Below are 15117 nucleotides of genomic sequence, written 5' to 3'. Positions count from 1 at the left end.
AAAAGTTAGAGTTTGAGTTAATGTAGAAACAACACAAAGTCTCTCCTGTGAAGCCCAGATCATGTATTATTTATTATACAACATCATTAAACATTTTCAGGTTATTTTGTGAGCCATTAGCATTAAGGGGTTCTTAACGCCGCCGGACATAAATTCGCGACATGCCGTTTCCGTCATGGAAACTGCTGAGATAGTGTCCCAGTAACAGTTCGGGCATGTTCAACCCGTTCATAGGAACCTTTTTCAAGCACTTGTTTCTCGTCAGAGCGGTTGGTGATGGACCTACATATTAGCTAATGGAAGCAGAAGCTCCCACTTATGACACACGAAAAAGGAGGCCATAAAAGTGGATCAGGTTTTGCGTATCAGTTGGGCCAAAATAAAAATAATCACTATTAAAGTAGATGATGTGTGACGAATATTTTTCAAGTTATTTGAATGTTTTGGTTTGTAACATATTAGCTACATGTGGCCATAAAAAAACAGTACCAGCTGATCAGTATTATATTTAGATGTCCTTCATCATGCACACATTTTCTTTAGGAAATGCCATTGGAGTTAATTTCTATAATCATTATAAACATAAAATGCTGTGATATAAATGCAATTTCTGCCCTTTATTTTTACGCAGACCAGAAAGAATACAACAATGCTTTATGGGAAGTGGGTTGGTGGATTTCACATAAGAGTTTCACCAGACAAGAGTGAGGAGATGGGACAGCTGTCTCAGTGACAGCAGTGATGAAGAATATAATCTACCGAAATCAGAGGATGGAAAAGTCAGTAATAATGCTATCATTTTGTCTGTAGTTGAACACATGGCCATATGTTTGTAAATGTAACCAAGACTTCATGTTGTGTATATGATTTAATTAAAAATGCCTGCAAGTGATTTTTTTTTTTTTTCATTCAAAACAGAATATAACAAAATGTTGTAATGTTAAATGCTATATTTTTCACTTCCAAATACCTGTTTCTAAATGTGTTGTCTATTTGTAGATCCACTGTGTTCTGTAAGTTATGTAAATGTGTAAATGATACACTGAGGTATACAACTATTAAAACTGCACATAGATTGTTAATAGATTTTCAGGTTATTCACATTTTTTGTCAGAGGATAGTTGTAGGTGTAAACATGTTATGAAATTTTACTTTTTTGCACTAAAATAAAGAGAAATTGTGCTGAGTTGTCCTTATCTAGCTAGGTTATTGTTATTTCATCGTCCAGCCTCCTTGAAATAATATTGGGCTGTGTGTGAAACCTGAACTAAAATGAGTTTGACCCCCATGTTCCAAATGAAATGCTTGAGCTTTGTTTGTTTGGGTAATAATAGTTCAAATAGTTGATGTTACAGTCAGGACACTGAAAATGTGGCATCAATAAACCCATCGCCATGCCTGAGACCAGAAAATGTGTTTTTTAGGGGTTTTTTTTATTGTCTGTTGTAAATATACAGCATACCCAAAACTTGATCTATTTAATGTGTTAGAGTCAAATTAATTTCCACTTAATTAACATCTACAAGAAAGCAAAAACACAATCAATTTTTTCAATTGTGTTGTATATGTAAATTCACGTGTTATGGGGTTAAAGCCCACAGTGTCTTGAATGCTTAACAATATTTAGAAAGTAAAGTCAGTAAAGGCACAGTTAAGTTTAAGAATAAATTCGCAGTTAGAAAGTCACACCTTCCTTTTAATTAAACTTATCACATTCCAGATGATATGTTAATGTTAGACTTTATTGCTTCCATATTTATGTCAAGTGTCTCACTCTATGTGTCAAATTCGCACTCAGTTGTTTTCCTCTTTTTTTTTTTTGGTGTTTCACTGCTGTAAAATTAAGAACAAGGTAATTCAAAAACAAAGAACTGTAAGGAACTACCATAAAATAATTGAAAGTATGGGCATGGTTGTGTTTGGTCTTAAAAACAGTATTTCAACATTTTTCAGCCTACATTATAATAATTCATTTTTCAAGCGAATAGTTCTGATTGTAAAGTGAAATAGTATCTATAACATATACAATACTTAATTAAAATTAAAATGTCGATTATAATTACCAGGGCTTTGATTTTTTTTTTTCATCAAGGTTTTTGGTGCCCCCCATGCCCCAGGCGTCGGATGCGTATTGTGTGTAATGGTAGCGGCGGCTCTGGTGGCAATTCAGGATTGCACCATGACAGGTCACTTCTGGCTCCAAAAAGCCATTGTTATTATTATTATTATTATTATTATTATTATTATTATTATTATTATTATTATTATTGTTATTATTATTATTATTATTATTATTATTATTTCTTCACATAATACTAAAATCCTAAACCTAAAAATCATAATCCTAAAATAGAGTATCTGCAGGTTTCAATTCAAATTTATGACTTTTAAGACATATATCAAGGTGTCTTTGGTAAAATTTAAGACATTTACATAACATAACAGAAGGGGCCTAATAGTTATTTATTTCCTTGAACCAGTCTTAACCATGTTCCAATCTAGCTAAAGGCTCAGTCACAAATGCCGTTGCAGCTACAAACTCTGTGCGAACAAAACACGCATAACAAGACAATCAAGACAGTGCATTCTGGCACATTTAAGGACAATAAATAAATAAATAAATAAATAAACAGGTCAATCACAATATTAACAACTAAAATGTATTTACAGTTCAAGACCAGATAACATATTCACAAAGCATAAACAGGCTCCTCTATTTGTTAAATTTGTTGACAGAGTTATTTAGGGTGCACCTAATTTTTCCAACTTTTTATTAAGCATGTCGTCTCTGATCCATTGATCATGTGCTGGAGGTGATGGGTCCTTCCATTTGGAAAGAATAGTACACCTAGGTAGTAAAGATGAAAAGGCCACAACTTTTTGTAGGTTAGCTGGAGGGATTGAGTCATCTGTGCATGAAATGATACCAAAAATAGCAGTAAAGGGAGATGGCTGAATACAGCACACATATGCCCTGGAAATGAAATCAAAGAAAGAGTTCTAGAAAGGGATAAGCTTGGAGCAGGACCATAACATGTGGCATATTGTTGCTGGGGCCTGCTTGCACCTGTCGCAGATTGGGTTTAAGTCAGGGAATATTTTTGCAAGTTTACCTTTAGAGAAGTGCAATTTATGTAAGATTTTGAATTGAATTAAGAAATGCCGTGAACACATGAAGGAGGAATGGACCCTAAGAAGCACAATGTCCCACTCCTTGTCTGAGAGTGACACCCCAATGTCATTTTGAAGAGAAAGTGTTTTATTAACAGAAAAATTAACATGAAGAAACCACACAAAACCTGGAGGGAGATAATGCAGAGTCCACAGGGTGACGAGGATCAGGGTAACGGAGAGAATGTGTGTGACGGACAGTTATGGTTAGGTACTTGGTGACAGACGGTTAGTGTTTTTAATGTTCAGTTCCCTCTATTACCTTCTTGTGTATCTTTGTTTTATTCTTATACCTTGTACTTAAAATTTCTTAATTTGGTGTCTTAATGTGACTCCTAATTTTTATTATGTTTAACGGTGCAGGTCAGTGTTTACCCGCATATTCTCTACAGGAATGTAAAATTCAGCACCATGGACAGCGCATGATTCCAAACACATAAAACACATGCTGCGTGGCCAAACTAATAATTTGACATACATTACTTCATATATCAATGTTCCTCTAACTTCTACCTTATTACTTTATTCTGTTACCTACGGGAAAATAACAAGAGGGTAGTATTGAAGTAAGTCTTCGGCTCACAGAGTGTCAGTACTGTCCGTAGAGGTGCTGCCACTGTATCCATGGCAGCACCCACCAACATCTCTGTCTTCTCTGCATTTTCTTCGGGACATTCTAAAGTGTTTAATTTAATAAAGCTTAACGTAGCTTAATGTCGGAAAACAGCTATCAATCATCACCAAATTATGTACAGACATCTCTAATGCTGGGATAGGTTCCAGCATCCCCCTCTCCAGGATAAAGTGATTCAGAAAATGAATGAATGAATGACAAAAAAACAATACTCTAAGATTAAACTATGTTAAGTTTTTTTGTTGTTGTTGTTGCACAGGAGAAGGAAAGGCTTAACGTGGACAGCATCCCATAATATTGGGGTTTTTGTTTTGATTTTTGAAGAGAAAAGTGGACATGATTAGAGATGTCCCTCTTATTCTGCTGCTGCCGGCCCAAAACAACAGCCACAACTGCTTGATCTTCCTTCTCTTCGTCTTGCAGACGTAGCTGTAGAAGTTTCAGTCTTGAGGGCATTACTGCCATCTTGAATGCGATGATCAGGACTAGAGTCCAGCCGATTAATCAGACCAATTACAGCGTATCACCAATTAATCAACATTGGTCAATATGTAATTGAAGTATTGACTTTTTTGCTGCACAGAGATTCTGTCATTCGCTGCTCCTGTATGTCTGTGCTGCCTGTAGAATTACAGGAATAGTAAAGCATGACAGTTTCACTGTCACTTCTGCTCTGACAATCATGCCCCCCCCGAATAATGGACCACTAACCCCCCACACACACACACAATCACAGACTGCTACTAGTCTGATATAAGACTATTATGCAGAGTTTTAAAGTTGTGTAAATTATCTTTGTGAGATAAACAAAGATGCAACTGTTAATTCACATGTCCACCATTATGTAATGTAAGACTATTATATCCTGTGCATATCAATGTTCTTATTTCATATATCGGCCGATATATCGGTTATTGGCCAATATATTGGATACTGGCATTTTTCAGCCCCCAATATTGGTATCGGCATCAGCCCTAAAATGCCATATCGGTTGGGCTCAGCAGCAGTAAACCACATGTGCCAATCTTTAGCAGCTATCACACAGCATAATCATCTACAGTAGCATTATTAGTTAACTTTGCTTCATTTCAGTTTAGCTAACTGTTGCTAATAACATCAAACTTTGTTTTTATGTTATAAAAGATTACACACCTCTATAATTGGATTTCCTTTCCGCCTCCTCTTTTTTCCACTTTCAAAATTGCACATCTGAGGGCTTGGACAGCCTTTTCATGGTGATGAATTATGTAGCCTGTACCTGGATACTCTGCATGTCACTTGACAGCTGTCTGTCTGTCGGTCTCACACACTTGACTGAGCAGTGTGTATTGCAAGTGCTGGCCTGGGTCAGAGCGAAGTCACATGAGGAGAAACAGAGGTGGGGATTGCTGCTCTTTTTTCATTATTTGCTCATTTCTTTATTTTTTGATGAAACGTGGGAAATTAATACATTACATTACCATTACTATTATTTATTTATTTCACTTATTTATTAGGGTCTTTGGGCCTGCCAGTGGTGCCCTCTACAGCAGATGGCACCCCTTGGCAATTGCCTACATGGCCTATGACAGGAGCCTCCACCTTATGAATGACTGTTGAAGACTCCACCTATTTCAATCTCTGTATGCTAAGATGATCAAGACTGATTATATATTTACAAATATTTCAAAAAGAAATATATCAATATCATCAATTGTGTGTGTGTGGCATTTTTAAGACCTTTGGGTGTCAGATTTAATGATCAATTATCAATTTTAAGCATAATTAAGCCCATGCAAACTCATACAAACCTGTTATAGTAAGAAATGATTTAAAAAAAAAAAAAAAAAAAAACATTAAGTCACCTATTTGGACCACTGCAAAAATGCTCAACAGTCTGTTAAACTTTTTTATAATTTTTTTTTTTTTTTTCAAGTTCTCTGGGTTTTCATTTCCTCTAAGAGAACATCAGTGAATAAAGGCGGCACTGGTTTATTTAAAGTACAGTTTGTAAGTCACAACCTTCTTTTAATCAAACTTATCATATTCTAACTAATATGTAAATGTTCAATCTCAACAGTTTCAATATTTATATCATGTCACACTCCACTTGACAATCTCACACCTCATTGTTTTGTTTTTTTTCCTTTGTCATTTTGCAGCCATAAAAACCAAGGTCTTCACAGAAGAAGAAAGATCCTCACTGTGGAAAACACAAAATAAAGCATGTGTTTTAATCATCCTCCAATGATGAAATGCTGATGCACTCTTCCTGGCTGCTGCTGCTGAGCGGCTGCCAGCGCCGTCAGCACAGGTGGCGATCACAGCGGCCAGCCGCAGAAGAGGCAGCACACGACTGATTATGGTTCACCAGCTGAGTGGATGTTCTATTGACTGAGCTGAGAGCTGCATGATAGAGGTTTTCACTTCAGCATCCATCAGAGAAGACTGGTCATGTGATGTCAACAGACCCATCAACAGGGGTGGAAGCAACAAATAACACAGAAAACTGTTATGACCCATGTTTTTTTGTGTTCTTCTTAGCGTATTTTCCAAAACCTGTAATTGGACTTTAACCTGAACGTGCTGTGTGATGTTGTCTTCTTTACTCCAGTGGAAGGACATCTTAGTATTTGCCTGTTTGTATGCAAAGCAAACGTGCTAATAACATGATAGAATGGTTTGAAGTCTACCTAACTTCAAATAAGATTTAAAACAAATAAAAATAATGAATAAAAAACATTAAGTTTCCTCTGTGCGCATCAGTTTTCAACGTCAGCAACACCACTTGCACCATTACAATGTCTTTTCTCAATGACACGGACTTACCCACAGACTTTGTTTTGTTTTTGTTTTTTTTTGCTTTAAATACAGAATCAGATAGCATCCACTTCATTTATTTGCATTAAAAATATGTTATAATAACACAATGGCTACTGACACAGTACTGTGGAACACTGTGCTCTGAATTCTGCACTCTGAACGTTGTCCCAGTTGCAGATTTATATCAATGTCGAATTTTACCTACCGGTACCCTTACTTTTTGGGATGTGAAAAGTTACCAGTCTACACATGACATAACAAGGGCGCTGATTGGCTCTGTGGTAATAGACAAACTGATATTTTGTGCCACAGTACTGTGTCAGTACTAAAAAATATTATTATTGAAATAATAATAATAATAATAATAATAATAATAATAATAATAATAATAATAATAATAATAATAATAATAATAATGATGTTCATCAGTTCATCTTTATGTTGTTTACATCATCTTACATTGTTCATGTTTCTGTCCTGTTACATCTTTTACATAACTTCCATTCTTCATCTAATTTCATGTTTTATGTTATTTACATTGTTTTCACTCTTATCTTATTTCACATCATATCGACCTTGTTTTCAACATTTCGTCTGTATGTTGCTTCTCGTTGCATGTTTCATGGTTCTCTCTTGTTATGTCTTTTACATCATTTTCAGTCTTTCCCATCATTTTCATCTTGTTACATCTTTAATATGTTTTTGTTAAACATTCATTTCATTTTTATCTTGTTCTAAGATAAGATAAGATATTCCTTTATTGATCCCACAATGGGGAAATTCACAGTGTTATCAGCAGCAAACATACACATAAACATACACATACGCGTAAAACAAACAGTCATATAAATTTGAATAAAAAAAGTGTTTAAAAGGAGAGTGCAAATACGGTTTGGTATGAATGTAGTTTTGTCTTGTTTTTTACTTACATTGTTTTCAACTTGTTAAATATTTTATGTCATTTATATTTTGTTACAAATTTAATGTTGTTTTCATCCTTACATAGTTTATGTAATATTACATAATAATAATAATAATAATAATAATAATAATAATAATAATAATAATAATAATAATAATAATAATAATAATAGAGTTTATTTATATAGCACTTTTTGCAGAAACATTTCACAAAGGGATTTGCAGTGAAATCAGAAGTAAAATACAGAGGCAAAAACACACACACAGCTACATATGCAAATATGAAAAAAACACAGCTACACACAGAGACAAAAAAAATATAAAAGCTAATGGTCATCAAACCTTCCCCTAACTAAAAGCCTGTCTAAACAGGAAGGTCTTCAGTTGCTAGTTAAAAGACTCAGTTGAGTTTAAAGTGCAAAGTGCCAGTGGCAATGTATTCAAAAGTCTCGGGGCCACTGCTTGGAGTGCTCGATCCCCTCTATTTATGAAGTGAGTGTGGGGGATGACCAGCTGGCACTGACTCAACATTACATTTACATATCATTTTTGTCTTGATTTTGTACTTTGCATCATTTGCACTTTGTTTTGTCTTTAACATCATTTTAGTCCTGCTAAGTTTCATATTTTTGCTTTTTTTGGTTGTTGTTTTTTTACTGGTTGAGTTCCTCTGTTGTGTCTTTTATATTATTTTACAGTTTCTTGATTTTTTCTTTCATTTTTGTATTGATTTATGTTTTGTTTTGTTTTTGCTTGCATGGTATCATGTATCAATGGATATTCCAAGAGATTGTGTTTTCTCTCTTATGGTTCCATCCATTTGTGTTGAAATCTGTTGTGATGGAGATGCAAAATAAAGGTAATCAATACTGCATTAAAGCTAAAGTGATGTGCCTGTTTGTGAAAGTAATGAGTACAAATTACTTGTATTTGTGTAAAAAAAAAAAAAAGAAGAAGAAGAAGAGGTTAAGTTAAGTTTGCCAAACATAAATACAGGACATTACCATCAGAAGTCAGTCCTTTGCTTCTTCCCCCTATTAGTGATATACAGCACCTTGCAGTAACAAGTTTTGCTCAGTCCTCTACACAACTTTTGCTGATACTTACAGTAGGTGGAAAGGTTTAGTATCTCATGAGTAAAATAAACTAACACAGCAGCTGCCGTTTGATTTGCTAGTGCTGCTCTTGAGTACTGGTTCTGACTGTGATTTCTTTTTGTCACAGGCTGTCGCCACTAGTTTTAGTAAAACACAGTCACAGTCTGCCACAGTGGGAAACATTTAAGTTTTAACTGCACACTTTCAAAGTTGTTCTTTCCTCTAATAGCGTCAATCTCTGTTTGGTTCTATAGGCCCTGATGATGGCTTGAAACTGCTATTTTGTTGCATAAATCTACAAAGATATACTATTTATAACTGGAAATGAAAATTACAAGAGGGTTTAAAAGTAAATTTTTTGATTTGTCTTCTTTAGTAAGGTATTTGGTTTTAATTTTTTGTTTTCACAAACAGATGATGAGTGACTGAAAAGTATATTAAATGTTAGCACAAAACATTCAGCTGGCCATACTTATCTTACCTCTCAATGGACACTCTCCATAATTTATGGGAAATAAGAAAAATATAAATAAACTGAAACCTCAAGGTCGATTTCAGCAACATATATGATTATTCTTCATGTTGCCTACTTAAATCAGCATATGACTTTCATCACAATTTTTTTTTCAAATTTGTAAAACCCGAATGACAGCCTAATTATCACTAATCCATTAGTCTTTCCGTGCTCATGCATCTGAATCACTTGCTTGATGGTGAAAAATTTGAAAGATGGCTCCATCATAAGCACCAGGGCTGTAACGGTACACATACCAAACTGAACCATTTCGGTACGCACCTGTTCGGTTCGGTACATACCTGTACCGAAACAGCACGATATGTTGAGAAAAAGAAAAAGTAACTAAAGATGTCGGTTCATGCAGAACTTTAAATCCGCACAAGTTCCACATGGACAAATTGAAGGAGCGCACATTTACCTGAAATACGAAATAACAGCTGATATAAGGTAAAAAAAAAAAAAAAAAAAAAAAAAAAAAAAAAAAAATATATATATATATATATATATATATATATATATAGATATATAGATAGATAGATAGATAGATAGATAGATAGATAGATAGATATAGATATAGATATAGATATGATGTCAACCTGGAAGGAAGAGATTGAAGACCCTCTACCATCATTACAGTCCTGTTTGGGATCACTTTGGGTTCCCGGTGAAAGACAACCGCCTATTCCCGGTAGTTCTCAAACACTTACTCTCTCTCTCTCTCAGAAACACACGCTGTATAATAGAGGAATAGAACCCGAGAGTTGGACGTTGAAAGTATGGAAAGTTTCACTTTCGTTTCACATCAGCATTAGTTATGGACCCCACACCCCCATGTATACTAATCCCCCCCCATCGCTCCGACCAAAAAAAAAACAAAAAAAAAACATCGCCCCTGCACGCGGGCACACACACACACACACACACACACACACACACACACATGCATGCATGCATACAAATACACAAAGTGGCCTAAACAGTTTGTTAGTTGTCCTAAATAATTTGGTTAATGTTGTTGTCAATGTTGCTCTTAGATTTGTTAAAAGAGAATACTAGTTTACCCTCTTGTTAATGCTGCACTTCATGAGGAATTTTTTTGTTTGCTATTTTAATGCAGAATGTGAACTGACAGAACTGTGATTTGATTTTTGTTGTTTATTCAAAACTACCTTTCTGGGAAAGTGTTATACTATTGTTTAAAATACATTTAATAATATTCTGTTTTCTATTTGATTTATAGCAGCAGAATTATATTATTCCTGTTTTTCTACATTCTATTGTCTCAAAAAATTGGGAGGGGGGGTTCAAAAATTCATAATAAATGCATTAAAGACATTTTGAGGCATTTTCTTTCTTCCCGTACCGAACCGAAAAAAAAAACAAACCGTGGCTTTCAAAATCGAAAACATACCGAACCAAAAATTTTGTGTACCGTTACAGGCCTAATAAACACAGTTTGCTTGTTTACATAACAAACTGAAATGTCACTTGAGCCTTTTCAAAAATTTTGCCGCAAAGTGCAACAACTTAGAACAGTGACATACTCTCTCAACCCAGTACTGAGTTTGTAACCTTTGCTCATACTACAGTATATTACAGACAGATTTGCTTTCTGCAGGAGATTTCACACTACACTGTCTAGAACACACAGAAGAGGCAGCACTGTGGCTCTTCAACCTGGTCCTTGTATACTTTCTAGGATTAAACTTGGAAGTAGGTGGGCCGTTGATATTAATCATCAACAAGTTGAAAGATGTTTATTCTGCCTTTCTCGTTTGCGTTTCCAGTAGTTGTGCATCTTTCAACAAGCTGTGCAGTGACCTGTCAACCAACTGGGGTGGAACTGGCACGTGAGGTGTCCAATCAGGTTCCAGAGGTGGCCAGCGCTAGTTAGCAATATTTTCCCCGGCATGACTCGCCCTACTCTGCCTCTGATTGGCTCATCAGTCCTCATGTCTAAAGTTAACCAATCTTATCAGTGAAGGCAGTGAGTACTAGCCAATTAGAGGCAGAGTAGGGCAGGTTGTGGCTTCACCATCCTAGGGGAAAAAGATTGGCTTGCAGATATTACTGAATGGTGTGCATCAGGGGGGATTTAGGAGTGGGTATACGCAATACTGACTGCAAAATAAGTAGGTATACCCTGGACTACACCAACAGCTGGAATGGAATGGAAATCTGTTGGTCTTGAGGACTCGCTCTGAAATTACGAGTCCTTCTCCTTCCACTGTGGTCCAAGACCGAGTCAAGACCTAGTCCTTGAAGGGTGGAGTCTGAGACAAGACCAAGAAAGCAGAAAATGGTCTTGAGACCAGTCTCGCAGTCGAGACTGGACTCGAGTTCTACAACATTAGGTAAAATACATACATAAAGGCAGCAAGAGTACCCAGGACAGGCTAGCAGTCTATGCAACTGCAGCATTTTTCTTTAAAATGAATAACATAAAACTTGTTATTAGATTATACTTATTATTATGAATATTATATAGTGTCTAATATGTTTCCATTGGTTTTCATTAGGGTTAGGGTTAAAGAACTTTTTCCAACTGTATTATATTAATCACTGCAGTAATTATCCAATAGAAAGAACTAAACTATTGGCTTAGTTAAGTCTAGGTGGGAGCTGTGATTTTGGCAGGTATATTCTCCCCCTCTGTAACACTTTATTCATATAATCCTCATTTTATTGAAAATCTCTGTACACACAAGAGCACAAAAGTGAGTACAAACCACAACAATCATTCAGATGAACCACCGTTTCTGTTGGACTTAAACCTGTGGACGCTGTGGATCAGATCATATTGGATGCAGCAGATGCAGAGGATTTAGTCTGTCATGAAGCTGATGAAGCATGAATCACTACCAAGTTATATCATAAACTTAAATTATCTGTAAATTGTTGTTCTGGCTTTTTCGATGTGTATTCTTGATGATATAGACTTCACAAGGGTTCACATCCCAAATGTGGCAGTGCTCCTAATCCATTGCGGATACTACATTGACTTCAAAAATATACTAAGAATCACGCTATAAATACATGGACAAAACAAATGGCGATTCAGCAAGTCATTGATTCTTGAACGATTCAGTGATTCGTGAATGATTTAGACATTCATGAACAATTCAGCGAGTCATCAATTCATGAATGACTCAGCGAGTCATGAACAATTCAGAATCAATTCAGCAGCTCGGCCCAACGCGGCCGCTCTTTCATTCAGCGCTACCTTGGCTTGGTTTGTCCGTCGCTGGCAACTAGTCTCACGATACAATCAGATTCACAAATCGATTCAACGTGTTCACTTAAATTAATCAATTCTTTTGAAGGGTTCATTTGAGACTCACCCATCACTATGATGAAATATTTGATCATAACACCATCCATGGCCACTGTATCCTACATCTTCATGACCCCTTGTGTACTTAAGGAGCATTTTAACATTGTTTTGCTGCCTCCACTTAAATACACATCCTATTTCCTCCACCACTGCTTCAGAGAGACAGAAATCCTTCTCTGTCCCTTAGTATTAACAAAGTTCACACACTTACACTAAAACACACACACACACATATCTACACTGAGGCTATTTTGGCAGTCAGCCCCTCTCAAAGCTGTAATCCATAGTGATTGAACTGTGACATCTCAGCTAAAGCTTTACAGATGACAATGCTGAGCTCTGCCTCCCATTTAACTGCTGTTCATTCATCAGCTCCTCCTCTTCAGACACAAGAAAAAAAATCAACTGGGAGGTGAACTGTCAGCCTTTTAAGTGTGAAAAAAAAGAAGAGCTAACTGAGATGAGATCTTGATTTGTTAACGTGGAGTGCTCCCCTGAAATATCAGTGACATCTGTGCTGTTCTGGGATGTTAATAATGACTTATAAAATGGATGCTCCTTGTCCATGGCTGTGATTGGTCCAGCTAAAGCCATTGTTAAGCACCCAATAAACGCACACCTGTGACCGCATAAATTTTAATTTAAATGGTAATGCGGCAAAAGAAGCTCACTGCTCATACCCTGAGTGGAGCTAAACTGGCTGATGGAAAAATTCACTTATGACAGACGGGCAAGAAAAAGGTTAGTGAGCATTTGCTTCTGTGGTGCAGCCTGTTTGTTAAAGAAATAACAGGCAGTTATGGTGCGAGGCTTCACATCTACCAGCTCAGCCTCCCCATGCACTCACTGCTTCGAGCATTGTCACATTAACAATGAGAACAGGACCGTTGTTGCACTAACAGTAGGCTCAGTACAGAGATATATTTTTTACGCTCCCTGCTTCGAGTTGCTTTGCTGAAATGAATTTGATCGGGGTGTCAAGAGCTCAAACAATCACTCCGCGAGTCCACAAAGTCTGCCTGCTTTCCAACTGTCTGGTGGTGCAGGCAGTGCCGGGGAAAGTGTCGGCTGTTGACATCACTGATTAGAGGTTTTGCTCTCTGGACTTTCTCGGCTGAGGAGTGGGGGGTACTGTGGAGGGGTGAGAAACCCACGCACCACCTCCTTCTCAATTACATCAAAACACAAAGCCAAGGAGAGGGAGAGAGCAGGAGGGAGATGTAGAGGGAAGAAAAAAGGGAGCGAGTAGAGACCGGAGGAGCAGAAAATTAAAGAATAAGCCACGAGAGGCCACAGTGGTTTCAGAGGAAAGTCTTTGTCTTTTAAAAATCCCGTTAGTTACTCTCACGTTGGAGTGTCAAGCAGCTTATTTTCCCACTTTTAAAACATTCCCAACAGCAGTACAATAAAATGAATGCAGCCTTATAAATGACTGAGTTAAAATCAGGGAAATTTGCATATATATTAAAGTCAGTCCTGCTATTGTTGACTAATATAACAGTGATAGGCAGAGGTAAAAGATGTAAAGCATAGTGTGAGAAGTACTTAATGCATGAAAGATGAGAGAAATATGTTTCCCACTGACATGAAAAGCTTACATGAGGCAGACAGTCATACGGTGCATACAGTCAGAGGTTTGACAGTGAAATTGCAAAGCGCAAAGTCAGAGTGTGGAGGCTGAGCTGGTGGATCAAAGTGTATATTTACCTTCAACTCCAGTGACCTAACTTAAATCCAACGAATGCCAAGAAGGTTTCCACTGTCAGGGAAGTTTCACTTCAAATCAAAGGTTAACTATGATTCTATAAAGTCTGTCCCTTCTGCCAACATAACCAAAGTTTGAGTTGGCAACAATTTGGCAACAAACTCTATAACTGGCAAAATGGTCCTGCTGGGATTAAAGTTTGATTTTCTGCTGCTTCATACATAGTGCTTAGTGTGTTTATGTTCATGTATCGGAGCTGCATTTCTGTTTATTTTGTGGCTATTTACTTTAAAAAAAAACTTGGAAACTTAGTGTGAACAAAAACAATGGTAGTACAAAGAAAATAAAAGCCCACTGTGTGGTAGACAGAATTTTCAAAGACAAAACACATCATACTCGCCAACACTGATGCATGATATCTAAGAAATTTAACACAGCAACAAAAATTCGACTGTGTTGCCAACAACACACAGGAACACACACAGAGGCGAACTCCTCTGCTGATGAAGGTCAAATGATATGACTAAAAGCCACTAAATGGACGTTTTGATAGAGATATTTGAAATCTCAACTTCTGAGCCAAAGTGAACATCAAGCACTTAAACTGCTCAGATGCGTAAATGAATGTTTCTATGACAACTAGACAAGGTCTGTTTTCACCATGATGATATGAAATGATGAAAAGCCTCATAGCTGCACTATGTTGGACCATACAGCGATGGTAATTTGTTAATTATCAAAACATGATGTAAACCCTTACACTGTCAATACTGTGGCTCATTGGCTGGAAGTCTGCTAAAAAGGTCTGCCATCATTTGTCACATAGAATGACTAATTTACACCTAAAAAACGGTGTAATACGATTATTTTACTTGTTTATATGACTTCAGGTGCAGGCTTACTAATTGATCTGAGTTTGTAAAATATTAAAATACA

This window comes from Sphaeramia orbicularis, chromosome 15 (genome assembly GCF_902148855.1).
Source record: "Sphaeramia orbicularis chromosome 15, fSphaOr1.1, whole genome shotgun sequence".
Lineage (NCBI taxonomy): Eukaryota > Metazoa > Chordata > Actinopteri > Kurtiformes > Apogonidae > Sphaeramia > Sphaeramia orbicularis.
This window is presented reverse-complemented; position numbering follows the sequence as displayed.